We start from the raw sequence: 17,668 nt of genomic DNA on the forward strand, positions 1-17,668 counted from the left end.
AAAGTAATAATTATAAAAAAATTTCTTATTTTGACTCTTTTTATGACAACAGTAATAATTGAATAGACTTTTTAAATAATAAAATTATTAAAATAATATTTTAAAATAAGATGAAAGGCGAACTTTTAGCATATTATATGATTGTATATGTTAAAAAAGAGAATGTTTTAAAATTTATTTCAGATAGTAAATTGATAATTTTAGTTATATGAAATATTGCAGACCAAATTCAAAAATACTGAAATTCTAAAATATGTAGTTGAATGTTAATTTTTATATAATATAATTATTAATTTTGATCTATATATTATAAATTATATTTTGTTGACTTTTTATTATGCTATATTTTAATTTATTTTGTATTTAATTTGGCCCTCTCTTATAAAATTTCTGGATCCGTCACTGGTCTCTCCTTTATTCTGTCCCTAACAACGTTAATTTTGCTGACGTGGCACGTGAGTTTTTTTTTTTGTCAAGATTCAAACCATTAGAAAATTGGATCCCCAACCCAACAACCTGACCCGGAGATCACAGACTCTCCTCCTCTATGCGTCTCAGCCTCCATGCCAGTTCCAACAGTTATTAGCTCCTCGTCGATGTCGTTTTTCCCGCCGTCACCTATATCGGCGTAGGGGTGGCAGTGGGGCGGGTAGGTGTGGGTTTTTGCCCTATCCGACCCCCCCGCCCTCCTTGCATTCCACTACTACCCGCCCCACCCCTACCCGCGGGTAGTAGGCACCTGTACCCTAACCCGCCCCCGCGGGTACCCACCCCGCCCCTACCCGCCCCTACCCGCCCCTATAAAAATTAAATGACATTTTATTTTTTATACATTTATTTATAAATTAAGATACAAACTTAAAATTTATAATTAAATTAAAATATAAACATAAGATTCATACAATATCAAATAACTTGAAATTTAAAAAGGTCCATACAATGTCAAATAACTAAATTAAAATACAAACATAAAGAAATTACATCGTTAAAATATTAAAAAGTCTTCAATCCTTATTCTTGATCACTTTTCACATCTTCATCATCATTAAAGGTTTGAAGATCAAGATTTAAACCTAAAAATCAAAAGAGATAGCAATTAATAAAATAATTACTATTATGTAAAAAATTAATATAAATGAATATTAAGTAATATGTCACCTTTATTCTCTAAAGCTGTCCACAACCAACTTTGGCCATACATTAAAGCTTCAATTATACTTTCTTTGAGATTTCCGCGATGAGGAGAAATCACACGACCACTTGTACTAAAAGCAGATTCAGAAGCAACAGTGGATACCGGAATGGCATATATATCCTTGGCTATTTTTGCCAAAACTTTAAATTTCTTTTGATTGTTCTTCCACCATTTCAAAACATTAAAGTTAGGATCATTTGGAGGATGAATTTCCTCCTCAAGATAATGATCAAACTCAACATTCACACATGAACCCCTTGTCATCTTTCTTCTTTTAAGATACACCATATAATCATCACCCCCAAATATGCTTGTATTTCCACTTTCATCAACTTCTTTTGTTCCAACATGTGACACATCAGAACTCATTTTTTGATTGTATTCATTAACCAACTCATTACACAACTGATGAATTCTGTCAACTTACTTAGAACATTCTATTGGATCTGGATACATTTTTCCAAATTGAAATTCAACCCCAACCATCTTGTACCTAGGATCTAAAACAGCAGCAATACCCATAATGTCATGAATCTCATCCCAATACTTCTCAAATTTCTTCTTCATACTAGATGCCATATTAGCAATTAAATAATTACTAGAAAGTTGCCATTCATCCAATGAGACTTTTATTTTACATACCAGAGTAAAATAAAGATTGGTAGCCGGAAATTTAGAACCAAAAAACAGTTGAGTAACATCATAAAACAACTTCAATCTATCACATATTTCCTTAGCAAGTTCACACTCCTCATTATTTGGCACGGTTTTATATTGGAGTTCCTTTTGTCTTAACCTAGGAAAGACAACTCTATACAACAATGCAGTGTCTAACATCAAATAAGTTGAGTTCCACCTAGTCGGACAATCAAGAACCAATTTCTTAGTAAATGGAATCGCTGTTTTAGCACACAAACTCACAAAAGTTTTGTTCCTTTTCGGCGTTGCAGTCCAATACAATACACTACTACAAATCTTTTCAATACTTTCCTTAACTATACTCAAACCATCCTTTATAATCAAATTCAGTATATGAGCACAACAACACATATGCAACAATTTACCCCCCAACATCAAGAATGAAGAATCTAGCCGCCCCAACAATTCATCTATCATAGCATCATTAGTAGAACAATTATCCAATGTAACAGTAGACAGTTTTCTATCAACATTCCATTCTAACAATATTTTCATCAATGTTTGAGTAAGAACTTCACTTGTATGGGGACAAGGAACATAACAAAAGCTGAAAAATAAAACAAACATGCATGCATTTTAGATGTCAACATACAACTTTTAAACGATCAAAATACTCCCAATAAGCACTCTTAACATTAGCCTTATTGTCACCTTCAACAGGATTTGATCCTTCTGGATTTGAGGCATTATTATCCGTTGGTTGTGGAGTTTCTGAAGTTGGATTAGCATTACTCTGAACTTCAACTTCATTATCGGTAGGGACATTATTGCTTTGTGTGTCTTCTCTAGCATTACTAGCCATGAAATTATCTTAACAAACCTACATTGAAAATACCTATATCAATAAAATTAAAAGATGTTGAAGGGTATAAAATTAACATAAATCATATCATAAATGCATAAAGATCAGAATGCATAAATGAAAGAGTAGAGAATTGGAAGTTTAAGCCACTAAGATAAGTAAACACAAATTGAAGTACACTAAAAATCATAATAAGCCACATAAACCACTTGACATAGTCATTGAACTATGCAGCAGGCAACCACAAACAGAACCAAAGCAAAATGTTTTTTTTTTCTTAAAGCAAAATAGTTGATTGAAGAAGATATAGCTTTATAAAATTTCCACATGAAATGCAAACAAACTAAAGGCAATTTGACCATGCAGCATGCATCAATTTTCAAAATTAGGTTAGCATATATAGCGGGTGCTTCTTTTTCTCTAATAAATATGCTTGTCTATTAAAATAAGTTTGCCTACTACAATTGAATGAACTCCAACCAGAACATGCTTTTATTTCAATAAGGAGCACAAAATTCTTTGAAACATAGTAACCTATAGCTGAGGTGAAAGGGTAACATATGCTTTTGAAAGCAACCAAAATGCATGACATGAATGTTAGTTATATTAATTGCGTCTAATCAGTTAGCAAATCCAGTAAATAAAAAAAGCAACATAATCTCAATTTTGATTGTTATATTAATTTCATTCTTTAATAAATAACATAAAAACCCATCCATGTTATCATAAGATCAGCTCATTTCAATTAAGCATACAAGATTCTTCTTGGACTTGGATATTGATTTAATCTTATCAAAGAGGGCAGCGCAGGGACAAGGAAACTTACCACTTGGAGGAAGACGGTGAGAAAGAGGGGTTCACTCAGTAGCTTCGGTAGTGCAGCAAAGAGCCAACGATGAGTAAATTCGAGGGTTCAGCAGGGCGACGACACGGTGCCAACAGGACGACAGCGCAACGGCAGCGACTCGACGACGGGCTCGGTAGGATGGCAGCGCAGCGACGGCGACAAGCTCGGCGGAAGGCTCGATGGCGCAGTGGAGGTCACTAGATCTGAGGTTCACTAGGGAGAAGAGGAAGTGAATTTCCTTCCCTCTTCAGTCTTCTCCGCTAGGGTTCTTTGGGGCTGAAGAGAAACGCGTAAATGAAAAAATGAAATGAGTACAGTGGTGGGCTGGTGGTTGTAAGGAATAGAAACCCTAAAAACTTAAAATGGTATATATATATATATACTCCGGGGCGGGTTTAGCCTGACCCCGACTCCGCCCCGCCTCGCTCTTCCACCCGTCTCGGTCAAAACCCGCCCCGCTACGGGTCGGGTTTAAACCCGCCCCGACCGGGTTGGGGCCGGTGGGGTACCTGCAGGTTCGGGTACTCCTGCCACCCCTACATCGGTGCCTTCCATCAGCTCCCCTAACCTAGCAGCAGAGGCAAAAGCAATTAGGAACGCCATGATACTTGCAAACAATTTGGGGTTACAGAAAGTGCTTATTGATTAGATAGCTTACCTCTAGTGCAGAATTTGATCCAATATTGTTGGACATCCTACAGTTGGCAGAGGAGGATAATAGGTTCGGGTTCTCTTGGACGCTAAGGGAGGGGAATAGAGTGCACAAAAGATACCCATTGAACTCGGTGGAGCACTGGAGCAATCCTGGACGATTAACCTACCCCATGAACTCAGGGTAGTGATCCGACGCGACGTCGAGAGTTGCCGAGGAGCAAGGATCGAGCGGCGTCAATAGAACCAGCAGCAGGGGCAGCAACAGATGATGTCAAGAGCCACAGACAAAGGAGCATACGTCCGAGGAAGCTCAGATCAAGGGCGGAGACCAAACGGGCATATCGTTCAGAAGACGATGATGAAGGCGGAAGTTCGAAGTCGTCCTCCTTGGCGCAACGACGACCGCATTTCGCAAGTAGGGCTCTATGATGTGGCTAACCGAATTAGATTGGGGGTGGAATGCGAGCACTATACCATTGATGCGGCGGTGGCAGCAGCTGTGGAACATGGGCTCTAAAATGCTTGATAGGTGGCGGAGGTTGATGTTCAGGCAAGGCATGGTATCTCTGCAACATCCGGCGACGATGGCGGTGGTTACTAGAGATGGTGCGCAGCGTGAAGCTTGAAGAACCACCATTGTGGGGGTTGTGTTGCAGCGGGACGGGAATAGAGGCTCGAAGCTACTCAGATGGGTTGAGGAGGGATTTTCGGGGCGAGTACAAGTGGGTCGGGGTTCTGGGTAGTTAGGTTTCTGTTTCTATTTCTTGGGCTTAACAGTCCATGACCAAAAAGAAAAAAAAACTAACGTGCCACGTCAACAAAATTAACGTTGTTAATGATAGAATAGACGGAAAGACTAATGTGATTAATTTTAAATTTTTTGAGAACGATTTTGATTAAATTTACCTTTCAGGAACAAAAATGGATATCAAGATATTTTTCAAGGACAATTTTGACTATTAACTCATAAAACCTCTGGTCTGTATTTAACTTTCATTTTCTCTTAGCAAGTCATAGAAAACTGCTGGCTTTCTGTATTCCGGCATGCAGATGGCCTAGGATCACAACATGCATACAACACTATAATCAGCGGGATGAAATTTTTTCCAAAAACCATGTAACATGGTACACGATTGCTTTATTTTTCAAAAAAAAAAAAAAGAATACCTAATATGCCAGGTTACCGATAACAAAACAACCAAAAAGAGCAAAAACTTGGATGCATGAGAAAGTTACTATTGATATGGGTGTAACAAATACAACGAATCTTTTTATTCTATATCTTGGTTAAGTACATATGTGAGTCGATTATATTATCTGACAGAAGAAAGAAAAAACTTTATAATTCACAAATATCATTGTCCAACGGAAAATGCACATAAAAATGTTACATGACTAGACAAAAATGTTGTAACTAATGTACCCCCTCCGAAAATGTCACTTGTAATAGTTTCATATTGAGTGAACCGATCCCAATTTACAAAAGCTGAGGAATTATACATTTTCTGCAGCATCTCTCTTTTGTGACTCTCCAATAATGCGCGCAGCAGCCAACCTCTCTTCCAGTGCTCGGGCTCCTCTTTCTCTGCAACAACAGGATCATTTAGAAGGGAATGTTTAAGAAGAACTATTACTAAACAAGATAAATATACGAATGATTTAGCAGCAGCTTCCGGTCCGGCCTCCGACGGAGCGGTTGACGGTAATACGCAACCAACGCGGGATAAGACACGACGCCGCAATTTCAATCGTAGAGGGTTTTCAGTGTTGACCCTCCGCCACATCAACTCTTCAGTGGCTTTATCCCTCTCACAGAAACCTAGGTCTTCATTTCTGGGGATCACATCTTCCTCGATTGATTACCCTCCATGGATGCAGGCCGACATCGCTTCTCCCTTTTTTTCTTTCCCATTCACAGAATAAAAAAAAAAACTTCTTCTTTGGATACCCAGTTTTTGTTGATGTCCAAAGCCCACCTCAACAGATCCAGCACCAGTGTTTGCGCACAAACGTCCATGGCCAACGGCTCAGCCACACTTAACGTAAACCATGAGACATGCCCTGCAATAAAGAAGCGACGTGTTAATATCATGTTCATTTACACAGAAAATCTGTAAATTTGTATGAACTTGAATCTGTACCGTAGAACGACCCAAAAATTAAACTCAAATATATATCCAAAATTATAGGAATGCACTCTAAATATTTTATCAACACATCCAAAACTCATGTAAAAAAATTTATAGGTACATAAGAACATAATAAACAACATAAACACATCTAAAATTATAAGAATGCACTCTAAATATTTCATCAACACATTCAAAACTCATGTAAAAAAGCTTATATATATATATATATATATATATATATATATATATATAAGAACATAATGAACAACATAAACACATCCAAAATTAAGTATAAAGTTATATATGTACATAAGAACATAATAAACAACATAAACACATCTAAAATTATAAGAATACACTCTAAATATTTTATCAACGAGCATCCAAAGCTCATGTAAAAAAACTTATATATATACATAAGAACATAATGAACAACATAAATACATCCAAAATTAAGTATTGAGACATCTAAATTAAGTTAATATTATAACTCCCAAATCAAATATATGAGTGAAAAAAAATTATATTCACAAACACATTTAAAAAAAAACACAGACACATTTAATATTATATATAAATTGAAAAAAATAGAACCTTTTATTAAACGAAAAATAAAAAGGGGATAATATATCTTCATGAATAAACTGAACCAAATTTTTTTAGAATTTTGCAAGCAGAACTACCAGACACAGAGAAAAAGTGCGACGTAGGGAGCCACAGATGAGGAGGGAGAGGCGATGCAGTTCTGCGTCTTTACGGAAGGAAGATTTTACTAGTGATGAAAATTCGATTTGGAATATTTAGGTTCTTATTTGGGATTTGTTAGGGTTTATAAGATTTAAATTTAAAATTTTGAATTTTAATTTTAATTAATCTATTTTTTGTAAATTTGTATTTAAATTAAAAAAACAATAAATCTATTTTGATGTGTTTGTTTTATTTTTTTAAATTAAGGTAATAAAAAGGTTGAATGAAAGACTAATTTAAAAGATACCTAATTAAATTTTAAATATATATGACCCCTTGAAACCTAAAAAGAATATATAACCCCTTACGTATAATAAAAAAAGATATGTGACCTTTTTTGATATAGCTTTTTATAATTAATATCCCATGATATTGAAAAGAAAATTATATATAGAGTGACATTATCAACAAATAGAAGTGGAATTATCACTTCTCATATTTTCAATCTGTAACTTATTTTTCAAAAGAATTGATTTATTTTTAGATGGTTTTTAATGTGATCATTTTTTAAAATAATTTAAAAATTAATTAAACATACAATATATGTATTTATAATTAAATACATAATAATTGAATTTTAATATATACATAATATTGTTTATATACTAAATATAAATTTTCACTCAAATTCTTGATGGCAAGATACCATATTCTCATAACTTCTAATTTAATCGAAAATAAAATCACAGTTAATCACACTTAGTTCTTTCTATACATTACTATTAGTAATAATTTTTTTCTCAATTTTTAATTATTTGTTTTATTTTTCTTAATTCAAAAATTTATTTCTGTATTAACTCCACCAACCTAGCTAACAAATCTAATTCATGTTGCTAGCTAAATAAAACTGTAATTATACAAGAAATCTACAATTATGATTAGTAACTTAAATAAACTATATAAATAATTAAGAATAAAAATAGAGATAAAATACTAAATTAGATTAAAATATCAAATAAACCGATTAGTAACTTTTACGAATATTATAAAATGAAGTTTTTATAATAACCAATGTTCCCAGTCTAGGGTGGAAGGCAGAGTTTGTCCACTGCAACACCTCTTGATGCCATGTTAGCTGCAATATAGGAGAAAGAAACTCAAGTCGGAAAATAAAGTATATTTTATTGGCTACATTATGCATAGTAGCATAGTAATAAAAAATTTAGTCCGGCTGAGGGATTTGTCTTATGAGTTGGAGATATATTCGGTTTCCATTTTCCCTTCTCTGCTACATGTAATCAATTGGTTCTTAACTTTATTTTTCTTTTTATTAGTGTTCTGAATTATAAAAAAACCAGCAAGTTTAGAATAATCTTTGTAGAAATTTTCAACTTCTTTAAGCGTGTTAAAAGTCATCCCAACTTTTGGCATAAACTGCTCATTAACATCACATAGAAACTGAAAATACACTGAAAGCATCTTCAAAATAAACCAATTTATAATTTCAAATACACTAAAACTGGGAACGAAATAGATTCATCAAAATAATAATTCAGATTTAGAACTCTTACATTATAGTCAAATTCAAACCATCAACCATGAACAATTTTTACAAATAAAAACAAAATTATACAACTATAGAATCATCAACTGCTAACGAACTACATTAACTAGATTCGAATTACACCTCAGCCATTTGATTTGATTCAAAACAATAATCGAATTAGCCCTAATTCAATTGACAATCTAAACTTGAAAATACACCGAAAGCATTTCCAAAATAAACCAAATTATAATTCCAAATGCACCAAAACTGGGAACGAAACAGATTCATCAAAATAATAATTCAGATTCAAGACTCCTACATTACATTCAACTTTGAACTATCAACCATGAACAACAATTTTTACAAACAAAACCAAAATTATTTAACTACAAATTCATAAACTACTAACAAATTACATTAATTAGATTCGAATCACACCTTAGCCACTTGATTCGATTCAAAACAATAATCCAATTCGCCCTGGTTTAATTGACAGTCTGAACTTGAATCATTTATTGTTTTCGAAAACAGAATACCTCCTCAGATAAAACAACATTGATCTTGAACGAAGAGAACGCATAGAAGAAATAAGAGAACGTAGAGAACGTAAAAAATGCTGAGAAAATTCAAAAAAGAAAACAAAATCCGCATGAAGAAAGCAGTTATATATATTCATACGTTAAGTCAAAAGTTTGTTAGAGGTATTGGTGCGTGAAGGAGAATTAGGTTAAAGCTACTTGGTTGGACTTGGTTGGTGAAATGACTTGAATGTAGAGATTAATTGTTAAAAATTATTTTGAAATTTATATTCTGGTGTTAGCGAAATCCAAAGACAGTAATAGATAAACCTAAACGAGAAGAATACAAATATATAAGAAAAAAGGGTAGAAACAATAGAAGCGATAACAGAAGAGCAAAGAAAGAAAGAAAGAGATCTGGATGAAAAAGAGAAAGTGGATCTAGAACACAGGACAAGAAAACGAAATGAAACTAAATCCAACGCTATTGTGTCTTTCGCTCCCTTCTCTTCTCTTCTTCTCCTAACACCATGGTTCTGAAAACTAAACCGGACCGCCCGGTTAGACTGGTCCAATCATAAACCGTTGGCATCAATGGTTTGGTTCATCACCTGAAACCGTTCTATTGAAAACCAGATGTCAATTGTTGAACTGGCTAGGAACCGGCCGGTCGAACCGGAACTGTCAATTGGGAAGAAAGATGGCAGCCTTGTGTCCCCGCTCCCCAGCCCCTTCCTTCAGATTTGAGATATCAGAAATCAACAAATATGAGCTGCCCGCATCCCTAGCCTCCACCACCGCTGTCGCAAGGAGTGAGCCATTGCCGCCGTCCGTCGCACTCGGGCTTCTCTCTTCGTCCTGTTGGCGTTCTCCAAGTCTCCAACCTCTGTTTGCTCTCAGACTCACCAATCGCAGGCGCGCAGCTTCTTCCTCGAGTGTCCGTCGTCTTTGTCTTTTCAGAATCTTATTGGCAGATAAACAATAAATGGTGACTTCACATAAATGAAAAATTCATAATGATATTCGATCCAATTTAGACGGTTTAAAAGAAGATACGTATGATATTCAAAACTGTCAAAATTAGATTGAATATCATTATAAATTTTTTCCTTCATGTGAAGCTACTATATATTATATATCAACCAATAAGATTCTGATTTCTCTTTTATGTTTCTCCTCCATCTAATTCCTTAAATTGTATTCATAACTATCTGGAATGACTCTTTTATTAAAGAAATGGAGAAAATGCATCTTCAAGTATTTTTCACTGTTACAATACACTATTTTTCGTATTAACTATTCATAGTATTGAGGTCATCGTCTTCTCTAAAATGAATAACATTCGCATCATATGAAAAGAGCAGAGAATCATGACAACCCGTACCACCACCGCCACTCTTATTCCAGGAGACATTTTCTTATCCGTATACTAATAATAAAATAGACCTAACTCACATGATCTTAAGCATGAATGGCTTTTTCTTCATAACTCAAAAAATACTTATAAACATTATAACACATGACTGACGACTTATTATGTAAGTACTCTTTTTGAGAAAATAAATAACCAAGATAAAAAGGATAAAGTAAACAACCTAAATAGACAAACACAGCAAAAAAAGACAAATAAATATATAGATAGGCTCAAAATTTGAATAAACAAGATCAATATGAATAATGGTATATACATATATACCTAGAAAAATAAGACAGTAATCAAAGTTAAGATAGAGACCTATATTTTAGACAATTTGGTACTAAAATAAAGAGGAGCACAAGTGAAATTAAAGTAGTATTAAAAAGAATAAGAAGTCCAACCTCCACAATAAACAGGAAAGTAACTATTAAGAACAAATTTGGAGTTTGAATTCTTTAACCCATATCAAATTGTTGGTGCAAATTAAGAAACATAAATAAATATATAAAAAATAGAATGTTAAAAGAGAAATGAACCTTGTAATTCCCAACTCTTAGCCTCACTCTAGGTTCTTTAGAAAAATTACAAGGACAAGTTAAAAAAAAGAGAGGTTTGTTTCTTTGTATGCAAAAAGCAATATATCAATCAGCAAATCTTTACCACAACTACTATCTTATTTATCTATTAAAGAAGCTTCAAATTCTTATTCAATTGTATACTAATAAATTACATCAATTATATACGTCGAACATCACTCATCATTCTAATAAATTTGAACAAAACAATAAGGGGGTTGCAGCGACAATAACATTTATAACATCAACATGGATATTAGATAACAAAAGAAAATGAAAAACTTAAAAAGCAAGAGAGACAGGAGCATCAGGAGTTTAGTACCTTGCACAGATAGGCGGAAAGAGGAGAAGCAGAACAGAACAGAGACCGGCAGAGAGAAGCAGAAGTGAAGGAGTAACAATCAAGTATTACACCTACAATAAAACAGCAACAATCAAGTATTCTATACAAATTCTGATTCCAATTAACATCCAATTTCTATTCTAAACTTACATTAAAACAACAATTTATATACAAATTCTAATTAACATCCATTTATCTATTCTAAACCTACATTAAAACAGCAATCAAGTTCTAAAAACCAACATATAACTAAAAAAAATTAAAAGCTCACCTCTGTAGAAGTCCAGCAGCAAGTATACTGAGGCATCTGGACAGAAGATTAACCTAGAGAAGTCGGGGATAACCTTTTGGACAGCATGTCCCTATTCAGACCAGAGTAGATATCTAAGAAATTTTGGGAATGGCTTCGCGGGATGACCCGGGAAAGTATTTGGGGCTCCCAGCTCAATGGGGGCAGTCAAAAAATAAGGCCTTAGCTTGGATTGAGGAAAAAGTGCGGGCAAAGATGGAAGGTTGGAAGGAAAAGCTATTAAGTCAAGCAGGCAAAGAAGTTTTGATCAAATCGATTATTCAAGCCATCCTGGTTTATGCTATGAATGTTGTTATGTTTCCAAAAGGCTTTTGTCGCAGAATGTGTGCCAGTATAGTAAAATTTTGGTGGGCATCGATTGATAAAGAAAAAGGGATACATTGGATGAGTTGGAATAAAATGAGTAGGAGCAAAAATGGTGGAGGTTTGGGGTTTAGAGATATGCAGTGTCAAAATGTGGCTCAATTAAAATTAGCTAAGCAAGCCTTGAGAATGATCGAGAATCCCGAAGCTTTGTGGGTTAAAGTACTAAAAGCAAAATATTTTGAAGGAGGGGATCTCTGGGGTGCTAAAAAGGGTAGCGACTCATCGTGGGTGGGGAAGAGTATTCTAGTGTGAGAGACAGGGGAGATGGAGTATTGGAAAAGGAAATAACATTAGGATTTGGGAGGACAAATAGGTGCTGGGATGAATAGAATTATCACCATCAAAAACCCTAGAGTGCAGATAGTTAGCGATTTGATTATTGAGGGAAGAGGATGGAACACAAGGAAGATTAAAGAGGTGTTTCCAGAACAAATCAAAGATAAAATTCTGCAAACTCCAGTTAGTTTAATAAAAATAAGAGGAACAACTCATCTGGCCATATAAATGGGATGGTAACTATACAATCAAGACTGGGTATCATCATGTGGCCAAAAAAGAACTGGAAGATATGGATAGGGATATTCCTTCAGCCAGTACAGATTTAGAGGGCTTATGGAAAGACATTTGGAATATCAAAGTTCCACAGAAAATCAAAATATTTATTTGGAGGGCCATCAATAATATAATCGCAGTAAATTATAATTTGTTTAAAAAGAAAATCACTAAAAGTCGTAATTGTGCTTTATGTAGGAACGATTATGAGACAGTTGAGCATGCTCTCTTATTATGTCCATGGACAAGAGCGGCATAGTTCAGAGGACAGAGCCAATGCACACTAGTTAAGGAATCAACTGCAAATTGAGGATCATGACTAATGGAGAGATTCAAAACCATAAAAGCACAGGGAGCAAATGATAAGGAGATAATGATGGCCAGAATTGCATTCATGTGTTAGGAAATTTGGAAAGAGATAAACAGAGCTATTTTTAACAAATCAGAAGTGAATCCCAAAGCAGCAATCATTAAGGCAAAAATCTTGGAGACAGAATTCACAGAGGCAACAAAAACAAAGGAAACAAATCAATCAAAGGAAAGCTCTTAAATAGGCAGAAGAACGAAGAAGGTTACCTGGAGGCTTGGATGAAAGCAAACGTGGATGCTGCATATCAGAAAATTTCGGCAGAAGGAGCAACTGAAACTCTTCACTTGGGCGGCATAGAGAATTATTGCGTCTTCAAACCTGGCAGCAGAAGCTTATGCTATTAGAAGTGCTCTGATTTTAGTAAAAAATCCACAAATAGGAATTCTCATTGAATCAGATAGCCTTACTTGGTACAGACTTTGAAATCAAAAAGCCAGGATTGGAGAGGTGGAGCCAATTCTTCAGGACATACATAGCTTGGCGGCAGCCGGCAGACATACCGAAGTGTGGATTTACTTGGATCCCTAGAGAAGGGATCACCCTCGCCCATCTGGTAGCCAAGCGGTGCTTGGCAGCGGAGTTGGAACCGGACTGGAGTTGGAATATACAAGGTGAACCCAAGGCTTGTGAGGCATGCGGAGCCCGGAATTAGAGGAGCTGGCAGAGACAGACCGAAGTAGAATCAACAAGGTACCACCAGGGTGTTCTTATTGTAGATGATGCAGCGATTGTTCCTACCGGGAAGGGGAGCAACCACCATCTCGGAAGTTAGCTGAGCAGAGGAGGCCCAAGCCAACCACCATCAACACAGTTCTTCAATCCTTGGTAGCGCGTGAATTATCTTCAAGCTGATCTGGCACCTTCGGCAGCAGCGACATTCAATCAAGCAATAGATCGGAGTAGCATTCATCGAGGCAGCAGGGAAGCTGGCAGTTTCTTCATTCACAGTCTCCTAGCTACCTTTGTAAGAAACTGAGGTAGTCATGGACACCATGAAGTAGCAGAAGAATGGAAGGATCTCCATAGCGACTAAGGGCGACAGCGTCGTCGTTTTCTGGCGAAGGTGTCTCAGAGTCTTGAGCAGCGGCGACGGCACCGAGAGAACCTTGCTGTTCTTCGATGGTCGCGGCAATTGACCGGTGAAGTGAGAGATAAGTCAGGGCACAGCTGCAATGGAGGAGATGCCATGGCGCTAAACGGTGTTGCCAAGAAGTGCTTCAGACGAGCAGCGGCAATAGAGGAGATTCTGGCGTTGCTAGAGGAGGAAGAAGACCAGTGGGGGAAAGGGGGAAACGGGTTGGGGGAAGGGGAATCTGATGGGGTTGGGTCGGGTCTTTCTTTTGGGCCTACACCCCTGTCGAAAAAAAAAAATCATGTTGCTGGCCATTAGAATCTCGAATCCCTAATTACCAAAGAAAGAATGTGGAATCATTAGCGTCCATAGTTCTAAAATCTGGACCAGGGTTCAATCGGTCCAATCAGAAATTGACTACGCTAATAGTCCGGTCCTATGTTTAAAACTGCCTAAAAAAAATCCAATAAAAACCGTCTGAACCAGAAATTTTGTTATTAAAAAAAAAAGAATAAGTTCAGCCATAATTGTCAGAATTAGAGGTGTTTGCGGTGCGGTATGAATCGGTTTTAGTAAAAAACTTATACGATTCGAACACTAATTTTACTTGCGGTGCAGTTTGAATTGGATGCTTTTTGAAAAAAAAATTCGATCCGATCCGATCCGATCCAATTTCAAGCGGTTTGGATTGGATTGGATTTGCGATTTTGTAAATTCAAAAAATTAAATACATATAACAAATCTCAACATCAAATTTTAAATAATCAACAATGACATAATAAGTCTCAAAAATATCTTAAAAAACCAACGATAACATAATAGAAATAAAATTATAAGTTAGTTAAGATAAATAAATAAATAAATAATATTTTGAACATAAAATATTTATTAAATAATAATAATACATAAATAATATAAAAATGTATAACAAATTGAACATGTTATAAGTATAATTTTAAATATAATAATAAAAATAATAAAATTATAGCACATTGTGCGATTTGGATTGGATTGGATCGGTTATGAGAAGTAGATCCGAAATCTGATCCGATCCAGCGATTTGCAAAAGATAGAATCCAATCAAATCTAAATTAGTGCGGTTTTAATCGATTTTCGATTTGGATTGAATTGAATAAACGGTTTAATTTGAATCGGTTTAAATTTAAACACCCCTAGTCAGAATTGAAGTGATGATCGACCTGATCAAGCTACTGATTTATTGATTTATTAATTTAACCGATAAATTACAGGTTGAACCAGTAAAATCGGTGACTTTCATGAAAATAAAAAATATAAAATAATAAAAATTTTAAATTAAAATTTAAAATACATCTCTTCATCCTATAACAATCCTTTAAAAGAAGGTTCATTCAGTACCTTAATTTTCCACGTGGCAACTTCTAGGCTCATTCAAACTTTTGCTGTGTGCCGTATTACAAGAACATCCCTGCTGCATCTTTTTTCCAGCTTGCTTTACATTACATGTATACACACCAGTGCATATTGTTTGACTTGCTATCACACATATACATCGAGACAAACAATTTTCTGACATACTCATTATACTTTCTGTGTGATCATTTCAATTTCGAAAATCGGTGAGTCTTTATCATATTAGATGAGCCTTTATTATTTTAATATATGATGATATGATGATAAATGATAAATTCTATATATTTATCTTTTCCTCTATTAAATATCAGGTATACTTTGTATAATACATATAATAAATAGGAATTATAATTAGATTAGATACTAATATAATATTATAGGAAATATATTACATATATTATATGATTATATGATATGATATGATACTCATAATAATAATAATATAATAATAATAACATTAGGCTTCTCAAGAGTTGGTTATGTAATTAGGCTTCTCAGGCTTATAATTAAAAGTTCGATTTGTGTCAATGTGTGCAATGAGAGTTATGTGAAAAAAAATAATAAAAGTAACAAGTTATGAGTACTTTAAGATAAAGAGTTATTAATTAATAATATTAGTTACTATTCATTTATATAAAGCATGGCAATGTAACTTTTCATTGTAGCATCACCGTCACTACGATTCATCATGATATCATCGTACCATATATCACAAGTAGCTATAAGTAGCTACATATACAACATAATAGAGATAAGAGATCATTTCTGAAATATCACTCGAAAGGGCTTTGTTTCTGGATTGATTGCCTTTCAATAAGGTTTTCTTCTTCAATCTTTCTTTTTCAGAAAACTATTAATATTAATGATAGCGTTGATGATAATATAACTTATTTTTCGAACATTTCTTATAGAGAAAGTTTAAGGAGCCAGCACTTTTGTTGAAATTTGGCCAGCACTTAACCATCAAAAAAAAATAATTAATCCTACACTATTAGATCTTATCTCACACCATTGAAAATATTGATGATGACTAATTAATGACTAAATATCACAAATTCTGCTGGCCCCTAGCACTCCTCTTATATTCTTTTGAACTAATTAATATTCAATGTTCTTTTGATTTTAAACTCTTCTTTTATTATGGTGACAGCTAATCAGTTATTCAAATTTCATTTGTTGACCATGCCATAAGTTGAGTTTCAGGCAACATGGATAGCCTCAGCTCTTACTATCAAGGAAGATACTTTTATATAGAGATCAACCCCGACTTAGTGTGGAGCTAACTCACTGAATAAACAAAATTTTTATTTTTTGTATCAAGCTTATTTTGAGTAGCGTCATATTATATCATACATTTAATACTTGATACCTTCTCTTTTGAAGGAGATAGGTGAAATTCCTTCAACATTCTATAGGAGATTTAAAGATGCACTACCAAACTTGATGACATTTTATGATTCTGCTGGCAATGAAGTTGACGTGGTCATTGAGAAGTGCCATCGAACTACTATAATTGTTACCGGCTACAATAACCTTGGCGTGATTTATGGCCTCAAAGATGGAGGTTGGTTGAGTGTCTGTTACGTTAGCCAAGACAAATTTCTCATTGTTGAAGTGAAGGACAACAACATGCAGACCAAAGAGCTATGTTACCCACCGTTGAAGCTAAGTGTGTACATCAAACCATCAATACCTATTCCAAGAATCATAGAACTATCTGACGATGAGATTAATGCAACTCCGCCGCATGAAACTTCTGAACCTGTCCAAGTTTCACATATAGGATACCAACAACCTGATGCAGGTATGGATAACTCCAAGTGGGATGATGCCACTGACTAACTCCAACATCTTCCAGAATCTGTGTTGAATCTCTTAACCTGCATTGACCCTTCCACATATTATGGTCTTGAACCTTACTTTAATCAGCTGGAACCCAGTGTTAATAACAAGGATCAAGACGACCAACTGGATCCAATAAGACCAATAATTTCACTTCCTCCATTCCCGGTGTCTCCGTTTCTAGATGTCCCATAGACAAAAAATATATCCTCTGTAGTGGCCGAAGAAACCAGAGATAATTGTAACATTAGTGCTGAGGTTGTTTCAACTGAGAATGCAGGGTTTTCAAATGGTCCAAGCCCTTCACCCCCGAATCCTATCAATGGCCTTTCGCCACCGCGTTCTCCAA

The 17,668-nt window shown here is 35.0% G+C and overlaps 1 long non-coding RNA gene across 1 annotated transcript; it reads right to left on the minus strand.

Moving 5' to 3' along the window:
• Window positions 1-8,157: 8,157 nt before the first annotated feature.
• On the minus strand, window positions 8,158-14,264 carry LOC130932384 (uncharacterized). The gene is made up of 3 exons (XR_009067454.1): window positions 13,421-14,264; window positions 13,220-13,331; window positions 8,158-11,486 (listed from the first exon to the last, which is right to left on the minus strand). It is a non-coding gene; the product is annotated as an uncharacterized LOC130932384 (long non-coding RNA).
• Between the last annotated feature and the right edge of the window lie 3,404 nt (window positions 14,265-17,668).

This window comes from Arachis stenosperma, chromosome 6 (genome assembly GCF_014773155.1).
Source record: "Arachis stenosperma cultivar V10309 chromosome 6, arast.V10309.gnm1.PFL2, whole genome shotgun sequence".
In the NCBI taxonomy this organism is placed as follows: domain Eukaryota; kingdom Viridiplantae; phylum Streptophyta; class Magnoliopsida; order Fabales; family Fabaceae; genus Arachis; species Arachis stenosperma.